We start from the raw sequence: 11,837 nt of genomic DNA on the forward strand, positions 1-11,837 counted from the left end.
CTATTTCCCAAAAAATGTATTGTCTCCCCAAGTCCACAAACCTGAATGCTCCTTTAGACCCATTGTATCCTACGTGGCTCCCATTCTATATCGCTAAACACATTGCTAATATTTTAAAAAATGTCACAATTTCCTCTCCTCACTATGTAAAGAACTCTTACCAATTTGTGGATCTAATCAAAGACCGAAACATTACGGACGATCAAATTTTTCTAAGCCTTGATGTAATTAACCTTTTCACATGTGTTCCCCATGATTTAATACTTGATTCAATTGAAAAACGCTGGCCCACTATTTGTAACTACACCGACTTGCCCATAACCACTTTCAAACACATCATTAACACTGTCCTGAATTGCTCTTATTTTAAGTGTTTCAATAATTTTTATCTACAAATCAAAGGTACTGCTATGGGTTGCCCATTATCCCCTGGCATCATAGACCTAGTTTTAAAACCCTTGAAATTTCCGTTTTCTCCACATTAAATTCCAAATATATTTTTTACGTTAGATATGTAGATGACACTTTTTTTATAATAGACAAAGAACAATCAGATATAATAATCGATACCTTTAACAATTACAATAAGAGCATTCAGTTCACACCATGAAACACAAATCGACAACAAATTAAACTTTTTAGACGTGACTGTACACAAAATTGACAACATTATTTGCACAAATTGGTACAGAAAAACTACATGGTCCGGGAGATACCTTCATTACGCGTCATATTGTCCCAAAAATTATAAAGTCAATACAATCATTTCTTTGATAGACCACGCAATCATGTTGTCTCACTCTTCTTTTCATACCCAAAACACAACATTAGTAACTAAAACTTTATTAGAAAACGGATATCCCCTCACCCTCATCAATTCCATTACCAATAAAAGACTTTCCTATCATAAAAGTAACAATTATCAATCCATCTCCAAGTTATTCCAAGACAACAATATTAAACCAACTTTTCACAGCATGCCTTACATTGAAGGCTTATTGATTATTTTGCCAAATTACTCAAAGAAGAAAATATTTTCATTTCAGGAACAGCTCTATATTCTTTTAAAGAAATGTTTTCAAAAATTAAATCCACCACCCTCCTAAATTCAATACTAACATAGTTTATTCCATCCCTTGCAAAAATTGTCAAAAACAATACATTGGCCAAACATCACAGTACATTCATAGAGAATGAGACAACATGAATTAAGCGTCACTCATCATAAAAGCCGAAATTTCCAAAGTACTCTTGTTCAGCATTCCATCGAAAACTCACATAATTTCACCTTTGAACCCAATATTTTATATAGAGAGGATTGTACTTTTAAAAGACTTTTTTCTGAAAGCAGTTTAATCTTTTTGAATTCGTCAAAAAGTGTTAATAAAAGATCAGATCACAATATCATTCATGACTCATATTTAAATTTTTTAAACCTGATTAAAATAATTAATCCTAATAGTTTTTGAATATGTGTATATATATACATGTATATATGTTGTTAATATATGTACATCCATATATATGCTTATATGTATGTTTTTGGGTATACACTATACACATACACTTGCATATGTGTTCATGTGTATAATTGTGGATACATTAATATATAGATATGTGCATATGTATGTATGAGTATGTAGGTGTGCATATACATGTTCATGTATGTATGTATATATATATATATATATATATATATATATATATATACATAATATTTCTCAACATTTACTAAAGCAATATTTTTCCTTTTTTCGTAAATTACCAAACAAGAGCCATAAAAAATCATTTTTGCCAAGAGTTCCGTGCTTTGTCCTTTACATCTGGCAGACAGAAATCCATATCAGTGTGTTTAAGTCTTGTGTAGTCGTAACATCTACAAATATCTTCCAAAAAAATCGAGTGTTTTAACAAAAAAATATTAGTGATATGGATATATAAATTATTACAGGTAAATAATTTTTGCTTCTCAATTTTATATAAAAACTTTTTTAGTTAAGTCTTATTACTATCTATCCGGTACATAATCCATTCCTTTATAACAAAATTTTTTCTAATTAATCTGTATTGACCATTGTTAATTAATGTTAATCAGTATTTTAAAAAACATGTATTTGACAGAATAAACCTGATGATGGAACGTACTAGTTCCGAAACGTCGTATTAAACATCTTCAAAAAACAAATTGTTTTTTATTATTGGATTTACTGTTCGGAAAAGAAACAATCAATATATTGAAAAAATCCAGGACTTATCTATTGAATATATATATATATATATAAATCAAAGCTAGCTATAAAACAACTTCGAGACTAAAACAACGCTACTAACGAGCAAACTAAGTTCCAATTGTACCAAAGTCATGTACAGATCAGAAGTATGGACTTTATCTATTTCTTTATAAATATTTAGTATTTAGAGATGAGACAAACTAAGAGTCGAAACGTAAGCTAATTACTCATATAATTTGTTCCTTGTACAATACTCATATTTTTACAATTAATGGGTCAGAACTCATAAAATAGCGTTGTCATGGTAATGCTCTCTTATTTTTTTTTCAAACATAACTAGGTTTATTTATCATAATTGAAAGAATATATATTAGATGATAGAGTCTTGCATTTGTAAATATTTTGTAGAACTTCGAACAAAGAATCCAAAAAGTAATAAGAAAAAAGATTTTTAAAACTCCATTTCTTTATTTTTTTCTGTCGACGTTTCGGAACTAGGTACGTTCCATCTCTCATGAAATATTATCTTGATAAGATTTAAGCAAGCAATATGTTTAAGAAAAGCAGAAGATGTTTTTTGTATATAAAATGAATAAAACTGTGGAAAAATAATTCACAGAAATATGACAATATAATCAAAATTAAAATGATAAAAATAAATTTGTGGATTATAAACGAAAAATTAAAAATGTTAACCAATTAGAAAGTTTTAAGAACAGGTTGCTGAAAAAACACAATTAATTACCTGTATGATTGGTTATACAATCTTTTCACTAAAAGAGATTTTATCAAAAAAATTACTTTATAAATTTATTTTATAATTAAGTCTGTTATATATATATATATATATATATATATATATATATATTATATATTCCTATATAAAGACGACAATTGCTCGAGTATTTTGTTTGAATCAATTGATATGTTTGCTCCTGGTGTTCCCTATTTATTTAGGTGCCCCTCATCAAATATATATATATATATATATATATATATATATATATACAGTTTAAAAGATTTGATCAATTTCCCAGTATTTGTTTTTGTCCTTAACAATCGGACTTCGAGTGCTTTTTTAACCATCACCTTTGTCAATGGCTTTTGCTATTTTTTCATTTTCTTACAAAAGCTTTGGAGAATTGATAAAATTTTCACTATTGTCTTAGAAATAAATTAATAAATATATATATATATATATATATATATATATATGTGTGTGTGTGTGTAATAAAATAAAAATAAAGAAATAAATATTAGATTTTCTGTGGAAAATGTGATAAAAGTGCCTTGTAATTACTAACTTGGCTTTTTCTTCTAAAAATTGGATGGATGTCTGGAAAATCGTTTTGTTATATATATATATATATATATATATATATATATATTTGTATTTATATCGATATTTCTATGTATTTTATAAAGAAAAATTGATTCTTGGTACGTAGGTACTCGTCACATACTGTGAATACAAAATGTTCGCTACAATGATTCCATTGTCGTGATATTTATTTGCCTAGCTGTATTTACACAACAAAATATATATTCTTTCACACATATATATCAAAAGCTCCCAAAAAGTTCCCAAAAAGTACTCTATCAAATCATAATACCCCGACAAATAAAACACCGCGATAGAAATTATAAAAAATTAAACAAATTAATAAAATTACTATTAATAAAATTATATATTTTTATAGAGATATGATAATATAAATATATATATATAAAAGAAATCAATTATTTTAGAATAAATAAAATCTTATAAATTATTCCCATCAATTTTCTATTTTCTCGAGAGTCTCGAACTTGCAATTAAAGATTTAAATCAAATCAAATGCTTAAGAAGTCTAAAAAGTAAATATTTTGTAATTTACACACCTTAATTTGATTTCCCGTGGATTTTAAATCAGTGTTGACATTAGAGCATTGAAGGTAAATACAAAATTAGTTATACTAGATTAATTACATTGGAAAAGCAAAATTTTTATAAAATTCAGTTTAGAGTGTCGAGTAATAAATTACAAGTTTGGTGTAATTTTATGCAAAATTTTACTATAATGTTGTATAATTTATTTATTGCAGTTTTGTAAAGAATTTTATGTACTTTCTAAAATTTTAAAGTGTTTAATATGTCTTTGAACAAATTTTCAAGATATTAGCACAAAACCAAAAAAAGTGCGCACGATTATCATGCCAATTAAGTAATGTTTGAGCGTCGAGTCATAAATTATAAGTTTGTGACAATTTTATACAAAATTTTACTATCAACTTATGTAATTTTTTTAATGCAGTTTTGTGAAGAATTTTATGTAATTTCTAAGAATATAAGATGTTTAATATGTTTTAGAACAAGTTTTCGAGATATTTGCAAAAAACTTCACCATGTCTATTGAACGCATTTTGACCGTCGAGTTACTAATTATAAGTTTGTTGCAATTTCATGCAAAATTTTACTATAATTTGGTATAATTTAATTAAAGCAGTTTTACAGACAATTTTATATACTTTTCAGAAATGTATAGTAACCAAAAAAGTGCGCACGATTATCATGCATATTAATATGACTTCTTGGTCATCGAGTTTAAAATCATAATTATCATACAATTTTTATTTTTTGAACGTACAAATAAAAAAACGTTTATATTTTATATATATATATATAATTATTTTTATTTATTTAAAATGTGTACATCTGTTATAAAATCATCCCTTATTTAAGTATTGGGCGTGTTTGCATATTGCTTTGCGCTCAATTAACCCTCAACCCCTACATTTATATATCCAAATACATTTATATATATATATATATATATATATATATATAATGTAGGAAATTTCAATTTAAATAGGTGCTAAAGCGTGTAAATTTCGCCCGAGGATATCTTTATACAGAGTCAAATAAGGGTTCTATTGCATTAATTTATTGTATCTCTTGTAACTTTTGAACCTTTTGTGGAAAATATATGAAATATTCGAAAAATTTATATAAAATTGAATAATCTATAATATTGTCTAACATTATAATGCTCTACAGCAACTCGGTGTACTTTAAAATCGTAATTGAAAATAGGTAATTAGATTAAACGCGTTTATGTGTTTTTATTTATTATATCTCTTATAACCTTTAAACCGTTTGTCTTACATATATGAAATATTCGACAAATTTATATAAAATTATGTCATATATAATATTATCTAATATTGTGATGCTCTACAGCAACTCTGTATACTTTAAAATTGTAATTGAATATCAGTAAATATAGTCAGCGCTGAGAAAATTAATTAAACATTCATTCATTTTATTTATTTGTAATTTATATATTAGTTAATAAATATAAATAAATTAATTATTATATATAGTATACATTGAAATATATATATATATATATATATATATATATAAAATGTTAATATATACATAAAAAACTATAGTTGTAAAAAAAAATTAAATGAAAATAGCATATAAAAATAATATTTTTATTTATTGTTTATATTTAATTTTATTGAAACAATTTTGTCTGTCCAGTTTCTTAAGTTTTAAATATTTTTTTTACCTATATATATATATATATATATATATATATATATATATTTCGGATCTGTTTTTATTAAAGTTTTTTGTGAAATTGTTCGGAAATAATTTAATTTTAGAAGATTTTGCCAGAAGCTATGAGATTTCGATGCATTCTAGCATGATATTGCTTCTGAATCAAATCATATACAACAAGATGGTGCAAAACTATTAAATTATTGTATAAAATAATAATATTGTCATAAATTTTATAAAAAAAATTGTATGAAATCGGTCGACTAATATTGAAAATTTTGTGTTCTGTTTAGATATTTATTCGGAAATTCAAATTATTATTAGCATACCAATGAAATTAAATATTGATTTAACTTGCGAGTGGGTTTTAAATAAAAAAACATACAAATTAATTTTAATTAAATTATTTAATATAAATTACTAAAAATGATGGTGGAGACGCCACGTACTGTTTTGTTCGCACTAAATTATTAATAATAATTTATATTATATATATATATATATATATATATATATATATGCATATGTATAAATGTATATGTATGTATGTATATGTATTTATAAAAGGGTGCAAACCACCCTTTTTCGTAATACAGCATTTTGTTACGCTACTTGATCTGAGAAGTGTTTAAATCAGAAATAATCTTTATATATATATACATATATATATATATATATACATATATATTTCTGTTCTCAACAATGAATATAATATTTTCTCTGAATTATTAACTTTGTATAAAATTCAAGTTGTAGAGAGAATAATGGCGACAAATGATTTCTTTAGAATTCGCAAATTGGGTTACTGGCAAAATGGAAGTCTCCTCATTCATCAAATTATAATCAAATATTATAATATTTCGAGAATTCTACTTCTTTATTTCATCAATTACACAGACACACAGACACACATTTATATCCATATTCAATATAAATAAAAATTTCTTAAAGAAGTTTGGTTTGAGAGCCGAATTTTAGACACTTTATTTAAATTTTTTTTAGAATGCTATATAGTTTGTTTAAAGAAGTTTATAGATAATTTGATGTACTTTCTGGCAATATAAAATACTCTGAAAGTATTTAATAAAATTTGCGAGTTATTTGCAAAAAAGTATAATAGTGTCTACGATGTCTATTTTGGCTTGGCTTGATCATCCAACGAGTTGTATATTTAAATTTCGTTGCAATTTTATGCAAAATTTTACTATAAACTTGTATAATTTGTTTGATGCAGTTTAGTAGAGAATTTCATATACTTTTCAAAAATGTAAAATATATAAAATGCATTCAAACAAATTTTTTAAGTATTTGCAATAAACCATAAAACCACTATTAAATCTGGTTTGACTGTCGAGTTGTAAATTATAATTTCGTTGCAATTGTATGCAAAATTTTTCTATGAAGTGATACAATTTTTTTATACAGTTTTGTAGAGAATTTTATATATTTTTCAAGAATGTAAAATGTTTAATACGTGTTTGAACAAATTTTCGAGATATTTAAACTTAATTAAATTAAAATTTAATTTAAAACTTAATTTAAAATTAAAAAAAAAAACAGAAAATTGTCCATGCGGCCATGTCTATTGAGCCTATTTTCACCATCGAGTTACAAGTTATAAGTTCCTAGCAATTTTATGCAAAATTTTACTATAAAGTTGTATAATTTATTTGATGCAGTTTTGTAGAGAATTTTATGTACTTTTAAGAAATATAAAATGTTTGATATGTGTTTGAACAAATTTTCCAGATATTTGGAAAATACTATAAAAGTATCCACGATTATGATGCTTGTTAAGTCGGTTTGATCATCGAGTTGTATATATTGATTTTCTTACTAATTAATAAAAAAATGCATTGTTTTTGAATCAAGAAAGTGTCTGCTTTATATTTATATATATATATATATATATATATATATACATATACCCTCAAGTATATCCTTTATCCTTCATGCCTCCATTTTCCACTTTTGTATCCATTTCATTGGAAATAATGTCTGGTTGTGTATATTATTATGAAATTTAATTAATATTATGATGCAGAGTTAATATTAATAAACGATCGAGCAAAGATTTAATTAGTTTGCAGCAGAACACTTACAAGTGTTTTCGACTAATTACACATTTTGTTCGAATTTAGAGTCGAGTCTCTGAGGTAAGGGCGAAAACTGTATTAGAAATATACGAAATAATAATAATTATAATAATAAATAAATATATAATTAAATTTAAATTAATAATGAATACTTTAACTAAATACTGCATCAAAATAATTATACAAAGTCATGCAAAATTTTGCAGAAATATACATTTACTAACATAAGGGTCTATGATATTCTTGGACTTTTATAGTTTTTTGCAAATATCTCGAAAAATTGTATGAACACGTATTAAATATATTACATTTATGAAAAGTATAAAAACGTCTCTATAAAACTGCATTCAACAATTTATACAAAGCAATACTAAAATTTTGCATAAAATAGCAACGAATTTACATGCAATTACTAACTCGACTATGAAGACATGATAATTATGGACACTTTTATATATTTTTGCAAATATCTCTAAAATTTGTACAAACAAGTATTAAACATTTTACATTTCTGAAAAGTATATAAAATTATCTATAAAATTGCATCAAACAATTTATACAAAGCAATACTAAAATTTTGCATAAATTTACAACGAATTTATATTTATACTTGTTTGAATTATCATTCTTAATATATAAAACGCGAGTTTTCTTCAACAAAAGTTTCTGAATTCTTACAAAACTTTATAATGATAACAATCACTTATTGTTGAGATTTTATGGTATATATATATGTATATATATATATATATATATATTTATATATGTATATATATATGTATATAATATATTCGATGTATATATTGGAAGCAAATTAGAACTGTATTCAAAGAAAATCAAAAACGAATTACCATCTTCAATTTTTCACATTTTATAAAGTGTTTTCCTTTTAAGACAGAATCAAGTTGGCTCTAACGAACCTATTATTATATATACATATATATGTATATACTAGCTGACCCGGCAAACGTTATTTTGCTAAGTAGGGTATATGCTAATCAATTTCTAGAGAATCAATAATAATAATACTTTAAGTGCATAAGGATGTGTTGTTTGAATGCTGGCGGGGTAACTTGGAACAGGTTTAATGTCTTATTTCAATTTTAAATGTATTTTATAGAACAATTACAATTTTAACTAATGCTAAAAATCTACCAACAGAAGAAAATATTTTTATTATAGATTTTCAAAGATTACAGTTTATCTCCAGATAGCAAAGTCATGAGAATCAAGGTTATAGCTGGTTATACATCTTTTTCCCTCTACTTTAAACTTCTTATTACATTGAGTTCTATATAGATAAACACAAAGGTTATAGACCTTGATGATTAGATTTATTTAGTTTTAGCCAAAACTTAAGTAGATTCAAAAAATTCTTTGAAAGATATCGGTTGGGAATCGCTCTAGCTAGTTTTTGCTCAAGATTGGTAGCGCCATTTTTTTGTAATTAATTGTTGAAAGTGTTGAAAGAAAAAAAAAAGATGAAACTTTGTTGAACGATATATTTCATGGTTGATACTAACTGAAATCTTATAGGCCAACAAAAAGAAGTTTAATTTAATAGAAAATTTTAAAATTATTCTCAAATTCAGGTGTTACTAAATATCAATTATTAGCAATTAAGTCGAATACATATATATACCAATCAGACAGCTTTTACAACATAATTCTTATACTTAATTTCTAACTGGCACAATGTTTTAAGATTAAAGTCAATAAAGCTATTAAATAAATGAATTTAAAGTAAATTTTATAAAATTCCTACCTTTAGCTTAGGCATCGAAACAATTCTTCAAAACTACACTCACTTTGCAATAAGCCGCATTTGTGTTTATATTCACAACAAAAGCAAAAATATTAAATACAATACTATGAATTAATAATTATAACAATAAGACAAAAATATATAGGTCCACAAACATATCATTATTATTAAATATTAAATTTGACTGCGACATTTTGATTCTAATGTCAATTCGGTTTAACGCATTCTTCACAGTTGTGTTTGCAGGGGTACCAACATTCTGCATATTTTTGCAAGCAAACGTTAATCATTTTTTTTATATATTCATATTATATTAATATAATATAAATAATTAATATAAGAACATATGTGTAAACAATCTAAATATAACTAATTAAAAATATTAATATTTTTAAAGTGATCGGTAATATTTAAAACTTATATTTGTGAAGTTGGTGTTAATGTCCGCCATTTTTTATTCGATTTGACGTTTCGTTTACAATAATTTTAAATGTGATGATTGTGTGGATATGTTAATTTACGTTTAATTAATAAATAAACCGTAACAATATGTTTATAATATTTAGTTTTATGTGTTATCAAAAAGTAAACGTTCAGAGTAATTGTAAAGGTCAAATATTTGATACGAGGTAAGATGTTAATTGTTAGTTAATTCAAAACTATTTATGTTTTTAAGTATCGTTGAGTGACGTTTTTCTAAAAATTATTTACAGAAACAAATCTTAATGACTCAACAATTTAACGCCTAGTCCATTACTTATATATAAGTACATGATATATACATATATACATGATATATACTTATATATATATATGTATATCTATATCAGGAAGTTATTGCAATTTGCACTAAGGCAATATGCCATTCCCACCTAGTTAAATACATAATAGCTTGCATAATTATTTTAAGAAAAAATGTTGATAACTATCTTACACGTTTTTATGAATAAACTTAATTTTGCACTTATATATATGTGTGTGTGTGTATATATACTAGCTGACCCGGCAAACGTTGTTTTGCTAAATAAGGTATATTCTAAACAATTTATAGAGAATCAAAAATATTAATACTTTAAGTGTATAAGAATGTGTTGTTTGAATGCTATGTACAATAAAAACACATCCCATTAGTTTATCTATATTTTGTCAATACAATCAAACTGAAAGTTTTATACATTTTCAATAGAAAACATGATATGATCCAATCCAAGTCATTTTTGGTCTTTCGACTTATTCATTGTGTTCCAAGTTGTTCAGATTCTTTTTGGATTCTCGATTTTGTGTTTAATTGTAAATAATACTACTGAGCTTATACAAAATTTTCAAATTTCAGCGAGAGAGAGAGATAGAAAATGAATTAAGTATTTCTTTTTTAACCTGCTTTTTGAAAAGTTTCAAGTAACATTCGATGAATATATAAAGGTCCAATTTAAATTTGAGCAAATATTAATAATATTATGAAAATCAAACTAATTATATCACAACAAATAACACATTTCAAACGAACAATTATCTGACTACGTTCAGTAAAACTGCTAGCTACTTTATCATTGTAGAAATGTGCTTTTTTGATGTCTTTCAAAAATTTATCTAAACCTTTTTACCCTATAGAAGGGGTAACTTGGAACGGCCAAGTGGCAACAGTTTAATATCTCAAAAATTTGCAAAAGAGTTTATAAAAAATTATATATCCATAAAAACTAGATAAAATTCTCAATAAAACAGTATCAAACAATACATACAATTACATAACAAAATTTTGAATAAAACCAACTGGAATCCATCTATTTATATCTTTCAATTTGAATCTGTAGATTTCTCTTAATGTCGGGCGAATTCGCGAATATAACGATAGCGAATTCCGCCTTTAATAACTTTGTAATATTAATCTGTTAAGTTAAAGTGTAATATATATACATACATTATATACATATATATGAAAAGATCTGAGATAGATACATAGTTTAATTATCTTTTGCTACAAGATTTATAATTAAGATTACAACGGCGAGAGATGTTTAATGTTTCAAGATGGTACAAGAAGTTTTAGCTTCGAAAAGCAAAAACAGGGTTGGAATCGGGAAAATTAGAAATTTCTAATACCATGGCATATATATTGTTTGATGCAGTTTTGTAGAGAATTTTATCTAGTTTTTATAGATATATAATTTTATATCATTGTTCTTATAAATTTT

The sequence above is a fragment of the Ctenocephalides felis genome, unplaced genomic scaffold (genome assembly GCF_003426905.1).
Source record: "Ctenocephalides felis isolate EL2017-DRISC unplaced genomic scaffold, ASM342690v1 CF-g0.4_SCAFFOLD_01604, whole genome shotgun sequence".
Classification (NCBI taxonomy): Eukaryota; Metazoa; Arthropoda; class Insecta; order Siphonaptera; family Pulicidae; genus Ctenocephalides; species Ctenocephalides felis.